General features: G+C 35.5%; 1 long non-coding RNA gene across 1 annotated transcript; it reads right to left on the minus strand.

Annotated features, from left to right (window-relative positions):
• Positions 1–8,631: 8,631 nt before the first annotated feature.
• On the minus strand, positions 8,632–13,699 carry LOC125355614. The gene is made up of 3 exons (XR_007211693.1): positions 13,677–13,699; positions 11,002–11,011; positions 8,632–8,726 (listed from the first exon to the last, which is right to left on the minus strand). It is a non-coding gene; the product is annotated as an uncharacterized LOC125355614 (long non-coding RNA).
• Between the last annotated feature and the right edge of the window lie 2,909 nt (positions 13,700–16,608).

Raw genomic sequence — 16,608 nt, forward strand, 5'->3', positions numbered from 1 at the left:
TCATCAATATTAAATGAAAAAACTGTCCTTTCTTCACGGTTTAAGATAAAGCTGTATCTTTGTAATTCTTATCTACAGCTTTCTGTGTTACAGTTGGTGTGAAAACCATCGACTAGCCCCTTAAACAAGTCTGTCTCAGCACTAGTTCCTTTATACCACCTTGAAAATTATTTTCAGATGAAATCTAAGAACTTTGTTTCCTTATTTATAACTTTAATATATATGACATGAAAATAAATGTTCTCCACTTCACTAATTATATAATAAAAGCCTTATGGTTCTATTAGAAAAACATTTCCAAACTGAGAGATTGAGGTCTTGAAGAATAGTACATATACTTGCTTATCAAATTAATCTTGCTACTAAATTAAGAAACTCTTGGATCCCATTAATTATTTAACATGCATAGCTACTTAAATGAAAAGGGAACAGTCTCCAGACTCTTAAACTGAGTGTGGTTTAAGTTTGAGAAAACTTCATATCTAAAGGTAAATTTCCTTTTGCAGTACAATATGGCTTGTATACAATTATTTCCAGGTCTAGTAAAATTAGTTAATGGGTAGTACACAGGACTAACTCCTTTTCCTAGCATGAAATATTTATCCTATACATTTTGTTTGCAGTAGAGCTTGTCATTACTACTTATCAGTACTTGTAAAGCATATTCCTAAAGACTTGATCTCTTAAGTATAGAAAAATAGATTAACAGGATTAGAACAATCTGATTTTAGTAAAATTGCTTATTTGAAGAACTACCTAAATATTTCCATGAATATGAAAGTATTATTACCAATTATTCAATAACCTTTTGTCCTTCAGGCCATACAGAGCTGTACCTGAAGGTGGGTTAAAAGATCCTAGTGGAAATAAAATTAGAAACAATGTTCCAGTAGAGGTGATACATTCAGGAAACTTATTTATTTATTCATTAACTCAACAATTGTAGTTGCTGTTTCCAACACCTAGTAATTTTAGTTTCCTTGTGCTGTGGCTATGGAAAAGCTTTGAATCCATAGTCCAAGCATTAATTCTTCCAAGTATTCCTTTCTATTATTGAGGTTGTCATGCATAAATGATTTAGTCATCCTGAGATTGTTTCTTATCTGTAAACTAAAAGTGAGAATACATTTATTATTATGAGCTTAGTAGCATTAATTGGGACATTATCTATCAATTACCCAGTAGACTGATCTGGAAGTTACTAGTTTTTGAGAAATTTGTTGTGTTATATGCTAAAATAGGTGAAACAGGATGTTTGCAAGATAATCAAATTCCTTTCATTTGTTTAACCTCTATAAGACTTTACAGCTGATCTAAAAATAGAGTTTTGTAAATCAATGTCAACTTTTGAGGTAAGTTGGAATATATGGTACACATATTATCAAAAAATTATAAAGATGTATTTCAAACACCTTAATTGTAAAATACTTTATGAGCTCATTTAGGCACCAGAGTGTTTGTTTTATAGCAACAGTAAAAATGACTAGGTTGTGCTTAAAATACTTAATTGTTAATATTATGAATCAACTTGACTAGACTATGGAATGTCAAAGCAGCTAAGAAAAAATTTTATTTGTGTTGGTTTTTTAAGAGTATTTCCAGTAAGTTGAGGCCCAATCTCTGGAGGCTCCAGAGATTGGAACATAATGTGATTCTGCCTCTGAGATGTTACACTATGAGCTTTGCTGGGCTGGTCATCAGTTCATCAGACTCTATCATAATTATATTCCTGGCTGTTCTGGTCATCCTGTTTGCAGAGATCATATTGTGCCATCCTGAACCAGAATGATTCTCTGAGCTAGTTCCCTCAAATTACTCAGTAAACCAAGCAGTCCTCTGTTTCTCTAGAGATATCTAAGTAATGTACACACCTTAGATTTGGAGAGTTTTAAAACACATATTCAGAGTTAAAGAATATTAACTAAAGAAACAACTAGAAAAGTACAATCAAAGTTTCTAATTTATATATACATATGTATATATACATATATATCATTGATTGGCTGTAAAGAATATAGTTTAAGAAACATTAAATTATATTTTTTATTGATGGAATTATAGTGTGCATCTGTGTGTGTCCAGATACATTTCCAATATGCTGTCTTGGAAAAGTGGATCAATCCAACTCAGAAATAATTTATTTCCACTAGTGATTATCATAATACTTCATGCATATATAACAAATCTTTATTCTACAACAGATTGGCATTAAAAATGTTAAATCTTTGGCTGGGAGTGTGTCTTAGTGGTAGAGTGCTTGCCTAGCATGCACAAAACCCTGGGTTCGATTCCTCAGCATCACATAAACAGAGGAAGCCAGAAGTGGTGCTGTGGTTCAAGAGGTAGAGTGCTAGCCTTGAGCAAAAAGAAGCCAGAGACAAGGCTCTGAGTCCAAGGCCTAGGTTTGGCAAAAAAAATTAAAAAGAAAATAACAAGTTAATTCTTTTCTTGTGGCAAGCCTAGAAAATTGCCTCAAATAAGTGGACAGTTTGCACATGTAAGAGTGGAACTGTGCCTTGTCAACCTAATGGACAAACTCCCCTGCAAAGCATTAACAGCAGTTACATATCATGAGCAGCAAGTGCACAGTGCCATGGCCTACATGCTAGCCAACACATGGTATCCTAAAACAATATGGTTTTGAGACCTCAGTATGCACTGCCTGGATTGCTAATGAGTTGGAACCACTATTGATGTATTCAAAACTCACTCATGCACATCCATACAATGCCTATTAGTGGTTTTTTTTTTCAGTTTTAATGAGTTACTTTCCTTTATTTTTTAAATTAATTTATTAGGAAGACAATAATGCTTTTAAGGTTACATGCATTGTGATTGTTTCTCAATTCTTAGCTTTACTTTTCAGGATTTGTAGTGTATTGTGATGATCAGAAGTTTTTAACGTTACCAGTATGTTTTCTTAAAGTATTTGCTTTCTGATTTGCATTTGTTCTTTCTTGTTTACTAAACATTACTCTCTCCTAAAAGGATAAACTCTAATATTAGTAGTAATAGTTTACATTTCCATCTCCCCGTTATCTTTGTCCTGTGGTTCCTGACACATTATGGGGCGCCGAGGAAGGGATTTCGGCATCCTACTTCAGCCTAGAGCAGTCCGGTAAGGACACGCCTTACTCTGTCTGCCAGTATGAGGGGTAGGGCAGAGTTTCTTCCATAGAATCAAGGTTCAGGCATTCCCCCCGGGAGATGGGGGGGAAGGGGTCCTAGAGACCCCAACATTTGAGCATCTCCTCCGGAGAAGTGAGGAGAAGGGGTCCTCAGAGATCCTGACATCTGGCTACCTAGTTTCTCTTCTATCACATTTCCTATTCCAACTTTTGCCTGTTTTCCAGACAAATCAGGCTTCCTTTTACTTCTTCCTAGCACCAAAATACTCCTAATTCCATGTTTTGTTTTGTTTTGTTTTTGCTGTGCCTTTCACTCTCTCCAAGCTATGTGCAGAGTTACCCTCTTCTTCCTTCAGTCCTTAGGACATTACTACAGAGTATCCCTCCAAATCATGGATTTCCTGTGCACTTCAGCTAAAATTGCAATTCACTCCCTCATTTCAACAGTTCTTTGTCATTAACACTTATTGTTAATATATACTGTGCACATTTTTATCTTGTAAATTTCTTATTAAGGAAAATTTTTCCATTGAATGTACAGCACAAATAAAAACAACTTGAGAGACAAAGAGATTTGATTGTATTTCTTCCATTAAATGCCTACTGTTACCATAAATGTGTGAATTCTCCTTTAAAAAGAAAAATACTGTAAAAACACTTTCAATTACACACCAATATCAGGAATTATCTATCTGTGGAGTTTTTAGCAATTTCTTCCATTGATTTTGTTTCCTCCTACGGCTCAAAGGCTGAATCACAGTTTTAGTTTTGTTTCATACCTTTTTATGTTTCATCTAGCAGATAATGACTGAGTATCTCAATTATAGAGGAAAATAGTTCCTGTTATAGTTTAAAAATGAAGTAAAGGATGAAAGTTATTTTTAACACGAAGCAGATTGATTAGAAATATGTTTCTATGGTTACTAATATTCTTTAATGAAAGAATGAAAGATAAAATAATAAGCAGATTACTGAACATTGTAGCCTCAGAGTATTTTGCTTGTTTGTGTGTGTGTGTGTATCTAACAAACAATAGCAGTTATTTTCATTTAAAAGACAAATGAACAAAAGATAAATTAATGGACAAAAGATAAATGAACTTTTACTTATTCCTTGAGTTGGTGCATTGAAGTAGACAAAAGCACACATGGCAGCTTTGTTGAGAGTTAGGTTGTTTTGGGTAGTTTTGCTATGCTCAAAGGAAGGACTGGTAGATGTTGGGTAAACAAAAGGGAAATTCAGACAATATCAGAGGTTGTTTTGTCAAATCTGTTCCAAAACATTCCACTGCAGAAGCTGAAAACTGGAATTTCTTGTCATTGGCAAGACTAGGGTGAAAAGAATAAGGGAAAAGGTTGGATCCCAAAATTTAGAGAGATCTTTGTTATTATTCTTGTCTCAGTACAGGATTGGCATTAGAGAGTGAATATCTTTAAAACTCTGTGCCCTGAATGTCCTATTTGCTTTACTCTAGTCCAAATCTTTCTTCTCTGAGTCCCTGACAGCTCAGTACCCCATGTGGCCGAGATCTGGAAATAAGAACAAGACCTAGTCAGTCCCATTTCCTCAAAGGTTTAATGGGTCTGGATTTCAGATTTTATTTATTAGCCTAATGGAGATTACACACACACACACACACACACACACACACACACACACACACACACATACACTCACATGTATTTCTGAATAAGCTAAATAGCTCAACATTACTTGCCTGTGACCAAGTAGAAAAAGTTAATTTGCTGTCACTTTTGAATTTAATGAGGGTAATTCATGCTTGACTCTAATCCAGACATTTTCTGATACTGATTATTATTTTTTCAGTGATATTTTTCTCTTGATACTGAAGGGATCTTGAAATAAAAAATGTTTATTGATGTTTCCTATCAAAAAGATTGGTTTGTGTAGCTTCTTTTGTTGATGATCCCCCTTCCTGTGGTTGTCCCAGCACTATCACTGTATCTCATCTGAGTACCCTGGATACTGTATATACTGGTATTCGAACTAGGGAAGTGAAAGGGAATATCAAAATCAAGACACAATGGATAAAAAAATACAAACGACTCCAAAAGCAATACTTGAAAAACCATTTGGTGTAAACCAACTGAACAACTCACATGGGGAGAGGAGAAGGGGGTGGGGGGAGGGGATAATGAGGGAGGAGGTAACAAATAGTACCCATGACCTCACATATGACACTGTAACCCCCCTGTACATCACTTTGACAAGAAATAAGTAATTATTTAAAAAAAGATTAGTTTGTTACGGTAATTCCTCTCAAAAAAACCTTTCCAATAATACAGTGATTTCACTAGTTGGCTTCCACATTGGTAGGCATTGAGAGGGAGAATTAAATGAACCCATAGGATATTCTGAGGCTCTAGAGCCAGAAAATAGTGAGAGCTCCCAGACTCAGCTTTCTCCATCAGACAAACAGAAAACCCACCAGTGGCCATTCTGATGGTATTCTGGAAGTAATCTGATATGCTTAGCAACAGATGTTCTTCAAGATCTTCCAACAATTTTTAAACATATTGTTTCCTTTCTGCCTTTCTCATTATGTTAAGAGACTCTCAGGACTCTGAAGAGTATTAACTGAGGTAAGGAATAAACACTTACTCTATTAGGGAAAATAATAAAGAGTTTTTTTATACTATATCAGTAGGATTGACTGGAACAAAAACAAAGTCTCTCCAGGGAACTTGTCTGTATACACCTAAAATTGCTAAAATTAACCAAAGTAAACATGTGAATGCTAGTTTGATCTGACAAGGACGGAATTCACTTTGAGTCATGCAAATCATTTAACAATTGTGTATCAATTATATGATTTGAAATCTATTCTAGAGTCTAGGAAACAGAAGAGACAAAAATATTTAACACTATTTTTCTAAAGAACCTGGACTTGCTGTTATTTTAAAGAAAATAACTTGAAGTAACAGAAATAAGACTACCTTCCAGCAAGGCACAAAATGCATATATGTGAGCCATTATATCAACCTACTAGCAAATATGAAGAAAAAATGTCTATCTTTTTTTTTTTTTTGGTTGGTCTGGGCCTGGGCACTATCCTTGAGCTTTTCAGCTCAATGCTATATCACTCTACCACTTGAGCCACAGTGCCACGTCCGGTTTTCTGGTGGTTAATTGGAGATAAGCGTCTCACAGACTTTCTGGCCCACAATTCTCACATTTCAACCTCCTGAGTGTATTACAGGTATGAGCCACCAGTGCCTGCCTGCCTGCTATCTATCTATCTATCTATCTATCTGTCTATCTATCTATCTATCTATCTATCTATCTATCTATCTATCTGTTATCTATAAATTAGTGTGAGGAAGTGGTCTGCTGCCCTATGAAGGACAAGTGTAGAAGAATCATTTAAAAAGATCACAGAGGCAAGTATTTCCTTCTACTGAAATGCTGGCATTGGTCAGGACCTGGAGGTGGGATAGCTTCCACCCTGCTGGACAGGCCATTCCTATCATCATACAAATATAAACATGTGAAATGAATTTTACCTTCATACTATTTTAATTCCAGATTCTCTGATGTTCCTTATCTATCTTCATGTTCACCAGTGGTATTATAATTATATGTGAAAGGAAATACCCAAATAATGTTCACCTACTATTGTGTTATACATCTCATAATAAACCATTATACTGATATGCTTGTACACTTACATTCACTCAAAAGATGCCCATAGCATTTTTTGCTACAAAATATGTTATATCTTGATAGCACTTTAAAATAAAATTTTGAATCTCTAAAAACTGAAGGTTACTGCATGAACTATGAAAATACTACAAGTGTCAGCTCTTGATGATACCTCTTCTCAGAGAGGGAATATGTAGTTCCAGACACAAAAGAGCAAGTAGAATTAAAGAGGTTTTTTTTGTTTGGTTGTGTGTTTTGTGCTTTACATCACTTTGTTTTTCAAGGAACATGAGAACATGACTCCTAGAGATGCTATTGTACTTGTTCACTCATTTATTTTGAACTTGTATGTTTTGGAAAGCTCAGATCATACTCTTTTCTTTTGCTATATAGCTACATTGAAATTCAACCTAAATCATCCACACTGTATTATGATAGGATATTGGGAAATGACAATAAATATTTTCTAAGTATGGTTTCTAAAATAATGTCAACTAAGAAAGTCTAGAATGTATAAAATTCTCACTATCTTTTTAGGCTTCCAAATTGTGGCATTATCATTAAAAGAGGAGTGCTTTAAGATGATAATTCAAATTTTTGAATGCCTTATCATTCTTTTAGCCACACAGATCTTCTAAATAGTGTATGATTAACAAATTCTGTATTTTTACATGTATTTAATGGGCTTCATACATATATTTGCAAATATATAATTATTTTATTTTATAAAGTATTTGTTATATAGTCATATGTTATATAGTATATGTGACAATATCTATGATATTCATCCTCATTTTGAGTCTCAATCCTGTTGTCCCTAGAGTTTCAGAGTTCTCATCTAAAAAGACAATGTTGTTAGTCCCTTGGCTAACATCACATTGACTGCAGTAGTACCTATCCAAGTATCATATAGAATATATGGAGATGGAAATGGAAGTTTTGTAAGTTCTGCTTCTGGAACCACCTTCTGCCTACAATCAGAACTAGCTAAGCCCAGCCAATTTCTTATCCATTTTATGTTTTGCACCAGGAAAATTTCAATTTTTAATTACAGGAACAGATCTCTGAATTTTTAAAAAGTAGATATTCTATAGAACAAATTCATTCTCTGGCCACTGGCAGTTTTCCAATCAGAGTTCTTCTTGAATTCCCTTTATTCCTACTCACAAGTATAAAGCTATATTTTAGTCTCAGAGAGTCACATACCATACTCAGCTCATTAGATGCTTTCATTCTTGTCTTTGATACTTTGGCCCAGTTTTTCTATTTACTTGAAGTATCTACCCTTCACATTTAGTAAACACATATCCATCCCTTTATCTAGATAACAAATATGGAACTTAAATTCTAGAGGAACCTTATTTATAGACTTTCCCTGACTTTATTCCCAAGTACATAGATATACAATCCCACTTGTGATCTCACAGTTCACTTAACAGAAAATACATTTCTTATCCATGCCCATTTTCTAGTTATTTTGTACTCATTTACAGGATAACCTCAATCTTGCCACATTCCTCAACATTGACACTACTTGTGGGCACAGTTTATCAATGTGTGTGTATGATTAATAACTTAGGCCTATAAGAGATTTTTCCCCATTGCTGCCACTTGAGTACAGTGTATTGGTTCTGAGTGAGAACATGATCCAGAATGCATATGACCCAAATAGGGTCATCTGAACATCAAAAGATCGTCTGTTTTTTAAATTGACTAGAATAACAAAATGGTGAGACAAAGGACACAGGGTGAGCCAATGCAACAGCCATACTCACAGGACACTATGCTTGAAATGAACTTTACAACTTGGGGTGGTGTGGGGGGAGGACTTAGGGAGAGGGGGAAGTAGAAGAAAACTAAGGAGATGGTAACACTGTTTGACAAGAAATGTACTCATTATCTTACTTATGTAACTGTAATTCCTCTGTACATCACCTTTAAAATAAAATAAAAATAAACTTCTGACTGAAAATTCTTCTAATTTTTTAAACACTATGGTGAATTTATTTACTATTTTCAGGTCTTTTATTTGACTGACTTCTTGACCTTCCTACCTGTAACACTAATGCTGGAAAGTACATATTTTATAAACATTTGAGGAGTGAAAGAAGTAAGAGATAGGTGAGCACAAGAATATGTAGCAGCTATTTTGTTTTTCAATTCAAACTAAATTCTTTTGTTCATAAAATATATAGAAAAGCTGATAGGATTATTGTATTCATAAACTGCTTTTTTAAGTGGCAACTCCTTTTCACAACTAATTACAAATAACAAAATGAAAGGATTAAATAGGAGAACAAGTTCAGGATTTGAAATTTCAGATTGGGTCTGATAATTTGGAGTCTTGCAGAAACATCTTTCTTATATTTTTATATATGCACAACTGCTTCCAAAAATGAAATATAATAAGCAAGTACACAGATGAGTAGGTAACAAACTATTGATTTCTACCCCTTAACATAAACAAATGCAACATGCTTACTTGTTCTGTCCTGAATATCATGTAGCAGAACTATGGTTAATAAAGCATAGCATCTCTAAAATGTCAGAATTTAAGGAGTAATAATAAGAAAGATCACTTGACTTGTAGATTTTGTACATCATCAAAGCAACCACATAAGTAATTATATACATCCTTATTTCATCACAAAGCTTTATCAAGCACATTTACAGTAATGTGAATAAATTGCAGAAGAGATACCCTTATAACCCACCAAAAAAAAAACTCTTTAAGGCACAGAAAAACAGAAGAATGTGACCTATTCTGTATGTAAGAGGTTGTTTTTTTTTTTTACATCTATTTATATTTATTCTGTTAAGTGTAGCAGGTTTCTTGATGGTCAGTTTACCACCCCATGTTTCATTGAATATATTAGTTACTAAAAGGTATAAGAGAGCTAGGGATGATCACTAAATAGAATAGAATCAGAATGGGAGGATGAAATAGTCCTGGTTCTTTATTGCCATCATAAATATTTATATTCTATAGCTTGACCTTCTACAAAGTGCTAATTCTTACAAACTTAAAAACTAGGGATAACTGATTATTTCCTTTTGTATGTGAGTTTGAATCACACACACACACACACACAAAACACACACACACACACACACACACACACACACACATACATCACTGAAAAATGATAGGTGGCTGTTCAGAGAAACACAGAAACTTACCTCTTTTAAAACTGTGTATTTATTGGCAGGCACCAGAGTCTCATGCCTGTAATCCTAGTTCCTAAGAAGGCTAAGATCTGAGGACTGTAGTTTGAAGCCAGCCTGGGCAGGAAAGCCCATTATAATGTTATCTCCAATTAACCACCCAAAAACCAGAAGTAAAGCTGTGACTCCAGTCACTAACCTTGAGTACAAATGTTCATGGACAGTGCTCAGGCCTTGAATTCAAGCCCCAGGACTGATGCAAAGCAACCAAAATAAACCAGCAGTTAAAAGGAAACTAAGGGCTGGGGATATAGCCTAGTGGCAAGAGTGCCTGCCTCGGATACACGAGGCCCTAGGTTCGATTCCCCAGCACCACATATACAGAAAACGGCCAGAAGCGGCGCTGTGGCTCAAGTGGCGGAGTGCTAGCCTTGAGCGGGAAGAAGCCAGGGACAGTGCTCAGGCCCTGGGTCCAAGGCCCAGGACTGGCCAAAAAAAAAAAAAAAAAAAAAGGAAACTAAGCTCAGAAAACAAACAAACAAACAAACAAACAAAAAATCTCCAGAAACACAGGTCATTGAGGCTAAAAGTAAATGTTTTGCTTTACATTTTGGTTACAACCAACTTGATTTATATGTCACTAATATGTTTGTGTGAATGTGCGTGTGTGCATGTAGCATTTTCAATAAAAGTGTGTATTGACTTTAGAGGTTACTACTGAGAAGCTTCATCAACAAAAACAGTGTTGTAAGAGTTGAAGATATGGTGCTAACAACCTAGATACTCAAACCTCAGAGAACTTATGGCCCACTGGAAAACCCTGGTAAACTCATGAAATGCATATGCTAGATATGAGACAACTAAACAGAGCTTCAGTCCCTTTATCTGAAATGAAGTCCCTAATGTGAAATTTGAGAATGGCTTTTAAACTAAGTGATATATAGCAAAAACCAAAATAAGTACAATGGGCATATGAGTGGTAAGAAGGGGGAAGATGAAAAGAGGATTGCATGCACAAACTCAGCAAGAGGAATGGGAATGAGACACTTAGATTTCTAGACAATATTTCTCCTCCACTATTTAGAATAAGAAGAGGGAAGGTTAAAAAGTGTTGATGTATTTTGATTCCTTTGAAACATATTGCACAAATGCATTATTCCTTGCTGTCTAAAGTTAAAAAAAATAGACATACACCTATTATGTTATCTCATGAATCTAGAATCCAGAAATCTCTAAATCCTCAAGAAAGCAAAACAATGAGAATTTACATGGCATCAGGATATAGTTGATGGACTCACTTCTGTTCTGCTCACTGTGCTGGCTCCATTTCTCATGCTTACTACTTACAGACTCACTACACTCAACAAGCCTTGCTTCTCATAATATGTACCCATGAAATCTTTCATTCAGTCCCTTGCTTTCTATTGTAAAACCCCTGTACAACAGTTATCACTGTGAGCCTCAATAGCGATATTGTGTCTAATACCTTCATGGATACAGAAATGAGCACTTAGCCCAACACGAGACACAAATATTCTCCCTGCTTAGTCTCTTGAATGGAGACAATTTAAGCTTGGTTAATATAGGACCAACAAGCCACTGTGGGAACTATATGAAGAAATCTTTCAAGAGCAGGCAAGAGACTAAGCAGGTACATGCTCAGTTACAGTAGATATGGCAAGCAGCATTGGAATTCAGACTATAGTATGTAAAATATGGGTTCGAGAAGCTGCTAAAATTCTTTGTTTTATAAATACAAAAAAAATCTTCAACTACTGTGCTCATTTATGGTGTTTACCATTTTCTTGAATTTTTCAGCAGTAAATCCACTGCCAAAACTAAGAGAGTTTCTTGTATGAATGATACCCCTTGGTACACATGAATTTCTGTCATCAGCTTTGAAGACATGCTTATTAAGGCCCACACTCATCTCCACAGAGCTTCCCATGAGTCTATGATGCTTCAGACTATCTGTGAGTTATTAGTGATGGGTCGGAGAAGATTTTGAAAAAATAATTTTTTTTTGTTATTCCCACTCTTGGGCACCTACCCAAAAGATAACAAACCCAAAAGATTACACTAAAGCCACCAGCACAACAATGTTCATCGCAGCACAATTTTTCATTGTTAAAATATGGAACCAATCCAGATAACCCTCAGTAGACGAATGGATCAGGAAAATGTGGTACATATACACAATGGAATTTTATGCCTCTATCAGAAAGAATGACATTGCCTCCATTTGTAAGGAAAGGAAGGATTTGGAAAAAAGTATACAAATGAAGTGAGCCAGACCCAAAGAAACATGGACTCTATGGTTTCTCTCATAGGGAATAATTAGCACAGGTTTAGACTAGTCACATTAGAAGATCACAAGATCTCAATAGCTATGCCCTTACGTGTTATGAACACATAAGATGTGTTCGTAAGTGAAATGAACTAAGTGAAATGAACTCCATGTTATGGAAACGAGTGCTATATCACTGTTGTAATTATTTTCAGCATGCCATGTGAAAACATAGCTTTTTGTTGTTGTTGTTCCTCTTGTATCCCCTTCATGTGGTTGTCCCCATGCCATCAGTGTATCTCATCTGAGTAACCTGGATTCTATATATACTGGGATTAGAACTAGGGAGGTGAAAGAGAATATCAAAATTGAGAGACAAAGGTCAAAAAGGCAAATGATTCCAAAAGTAATACTTACAAAACCTTTTGGTGTAAACCAACTGAACAACTCATGAGGGGAGAGGGAAAGGAGGAGAAGGGAGGGGGGAAAAGAGGGAGGAGGTAACAAATCGTGCAATATATGTACCCACTGCCTTATGTATGAAACTGTAACCCCTCGCTACATCACTTTGACAATAAATAAATAATTATTCAGAAAAAATAAAGTTGATATACACAAGGATTACAATTACTTGAGTCAGGTAATGAGTACATATCCTTTCATACAGTGTCTTCTGTTCCCTTGCTTTCTCCCAGTCCTTCACTCCCATCTCCACCCATGAATTGTATAGTTCACTTTCATCAGTGTCCAGGGAGCTCCACTGCCCACTTTTTTTTATCCTTTTTCCCTTGAGTTCTGTACCTTCTCCCACTACCCTCCCAGAGATAGACACTTAAGAAAGCATTCACATGTTTATTTTGCTTTGGTCTAGGTTCTGTTCTCTGCATTTGACAAACTGTGTACAGTAGAACCATTGATATTTAATCATGGAACCAAATGTATGTAGAACATATGTCATGAATTATGCTGGATGCTGACATTCTGATGAGAAATATTTGAGACAAAGTATAGAACAGTACAGAACAACTGGATAGCCGTTTCTTATTCTTGATAGTATGTTATAAGGGAATAGTTTAGAAAGTTTATGCCTCCTATAGTAGTGAAAAATAAAGATAAAATAAAGATGATCTTTTATTGTATATACAAATAAAATAAGTTTTATTAATGCATGTTATGTTCCAAACTCTTTATGTTCACATGGGAGTCTTTCTTATTCAGCTTTGTTTGTGGTCCCAAAGCTAAGATGGAGCTGGTTGATACAAGAGTTGTTAGTTACTACTGGGTGAAAAATTAAGGAAAAACACTGACACTTAAGTACTTATGCAGGCAGCCACGGTGGCTCACACCCATAATCCTAGCTCTCAGCAAATAGAATTAAGATAATTTCAAATTTGAGACCAGTCTGGGCTTCAGAGGGAGACTGTGTCTCAAACAAATAAAATTAAATTGAAAAAATAATTGTTTTCTTTGCAGATTCTGTGGGTAAGGGATCTGGTAAGGAATCTGCAGCTTCAGCTGACTCTGTAGCTCAGGATGGCTCAAAAACTTATGGTTGAAATTATCTGAAGGCTTATTTGCACATATGTTTGGCCCCTGGGAGACAATAATTCTATTGAATTATTCTAAAACTGATATCTTCAGTTTCCACTTGTGCCCTCTCTTAATTGAATTGTCTTTCTGCTAATATGATCACCTCTAGGTATCTGATCTCCTTAAGTTAAGGCCTAGGGATTCCAGTCAACGGTTTCAGAAAATAAGACAGACATTGTACCACTTTTTATGACCTATACCAAAAATTACACAGTGTTATTTATACCATGTTCTATTGATTGAGGCTTGCCCACATGCAAGGTTAGCAGATACTCCCATTAATGAGTATGAAAACGTTGCTGCCATGTTTTCAAAAAAGCAAACTATCATAGCACATAAGCCAAGGTTGTCAATTCAGTCTGCTACATAATATTTTGGGTCCAAACTGGCTTAAGCAGAGGTATTCACTTATTACAATTCTGAAGCCTTGGCAATCCAATATCAGCATGCCAGCTGATTCATAAAGGTCGTGCAGGCTATACACTGCCAAATAATCACACACATACCTCACAAACAATGCACCTAGTGGCATTCTGGGATTTCTTTTAGAAGAGTACTGAACCCATCAATGGGGCTTCATCATCTTTACTTATTATCTCCAAAAGGTCCCACCTGAGGAGATAACACACTGATAGGATGAATTTTGTGGTTCTCACTGAGAGGCAGAGAGAGCATAAGAGTTCATAGATCCTGATTTGATAGGCATCTCCTGAATTTGAGGGATGAAGCTGCCTTGCTACATAAGGGAATACAGGAAATAAACAAAATAAATCTTAAAGGAAAATAAAGCAAGAAATGGATGGATGCTGAAATAAAAAATATGACAGACAAAAACAGATAAATAAAGAGGTTGACATTTGAGTAAGACCTCAACAAATTTTGGGTCACATGGATTCCAAGAGAACACAGTGCAAGTAGAAGGACAAAAAAGTACCAGAGGCATTATTAAATAAAAAGTCACATTTTCAAGTGAACTCTACCATTTTTACATCTTTTATTTCAAGATTACATGAGCACTGCCATGATAAGTAAAGTCCAGTGAAAAATCACAGTAAAGGTGACTTAGGTCAAGATGGGGCTAGAGCAGGTGTTAGTGAGAGGTGTAACTGTCTTGAAGGGGAAGCCAATGACATTTATTTACATACTAGTTATGGTGTGAGAGAAAAAAATAGGAGTAAATAATAATCTCAGATTTTTTACCTCAATTATTAGGAAACAGAAGAAGCCATAGTGAAGACTATAGTAGATCAAGGTAAGCTTTATGAGAGGAATACAATGGTGAGAAATTGGATGAGTGAATGGACAGACAGATCTACAGACAGAGGCAACATAAAAACATACGTTTATCTTCAAGCCTGGATCCCAAACCAGCCATTAACATATTATTTATTTATTTATTTTTGCCAGTCCTAGGTCTTGGATTCAGGACCTGAGCACTGTCCCTGGCTTATTTTGCTCAAGGCTACCACTCTACCACTTGAGCCACAGTGACACTTCTGACTTTTTCTATATAGATGTGGTGCTGAGGAATTGTACCCAGGGCTGCATGTATGGGAGGCAAGCACTCTACCACTAGGCCATATTCCCAACCTTGTTAATGTATTTTTAAAGTAGCTATTATGTATTGAGCTTTTATAATGAACTAGGTGCCATTCTATGTTTTACTACAGCCTTAGAATATTGTTAGACAAAGAAAAACTATGACAGATATTAAAAGTAGAGTTTTTGTGGGGATATGGTAGTGTCTAATCACAATGAGTGAGGTAAACAAGGAACTAGGGCTATTCACTTTTTACGTGGATAGTCATCTGTCATTAAGCAGGATTTACTCCAAGGTCTATACAATCTTCCTCTGGGGTAAAGAATGCTTTCACATAAATGTCTTCACATAAATTCACAGAGGAGAGGTGGTTGGTTTTGATAGACTGTTACAATAACAGTCACCAATGAAATAATCATATTCTCATCTACTCCCCTCCCAAGGTTACACTAAGCTTGGCAACATGACTATCTTTCACCAAATGGAACACAGAGACTACTGGTTGAGTGTGCACTTGTGGCATTCCTTACATGTATTGTGACAATTCTTACAGGCTTATGTATTATGATGTTTGTCATGCTATTTGAAATCACACGTGACAAAACCTAACCTGGCCTCCTCCATCTTGAAGGTGACTAACTACAAGGAGAAAAAGAGAAAGTCTCATCTGTGGCAAGCCCAGTCCCTTCTCTCAGATATCCCATTCCAGATAAATGCAGCCACATGAGTGAACCCATGCAAGCAAAACTACCTAGACAACCCACAAAACCCACAAAACAAAAGATTGTTTTCTCTGTTTACTACATTTTGGTATCTCTCTGAAAAATATAGTCAGTTAGAAATGGCAGCATAATGACACACACTGCTTCATTTATTTAAAAACTTTTATTTAAACTAATTTTGTTCTCATTTTGAGATTTATCATGGTTAGAATATAAAGAAACTTTATGTAATGTCTTAAATGCAAAAAAATGAGATAATATGTTGGGAATAAACATTATAAATTATATACAAATTAACATAATTGTATAAAATAATACCCTGAGAAAATTATCCAGTAGTAATAATTTCAGACTGAATCAAACAGGACATGCAAATGCCAATAATAGTACACAGTCAGCTATTTTATATAACATTTAGGACAATACCATAAGAATACAAAGTATCATGCTGCCTAGCAGAACTGCAATGCTGCTCTGCATCGTCTCAACAGAGCCATTTAGGAAATAACTACT

Source organism: Perognathus longimembris, chromosome 7 (assembly GCF_023159225.1).
Source record: "Perognathus longimembris pacificus isolate PPM17 chromosome 7, ASM2315922v1, whole genome shotgun sequence".
NCBI classification, from domain to species: Eukaryota; Metazoa; Chordata; class Mammalia; order Rodentia; family Heteromyidae; genus Perognathus; species Perognathus longimembris.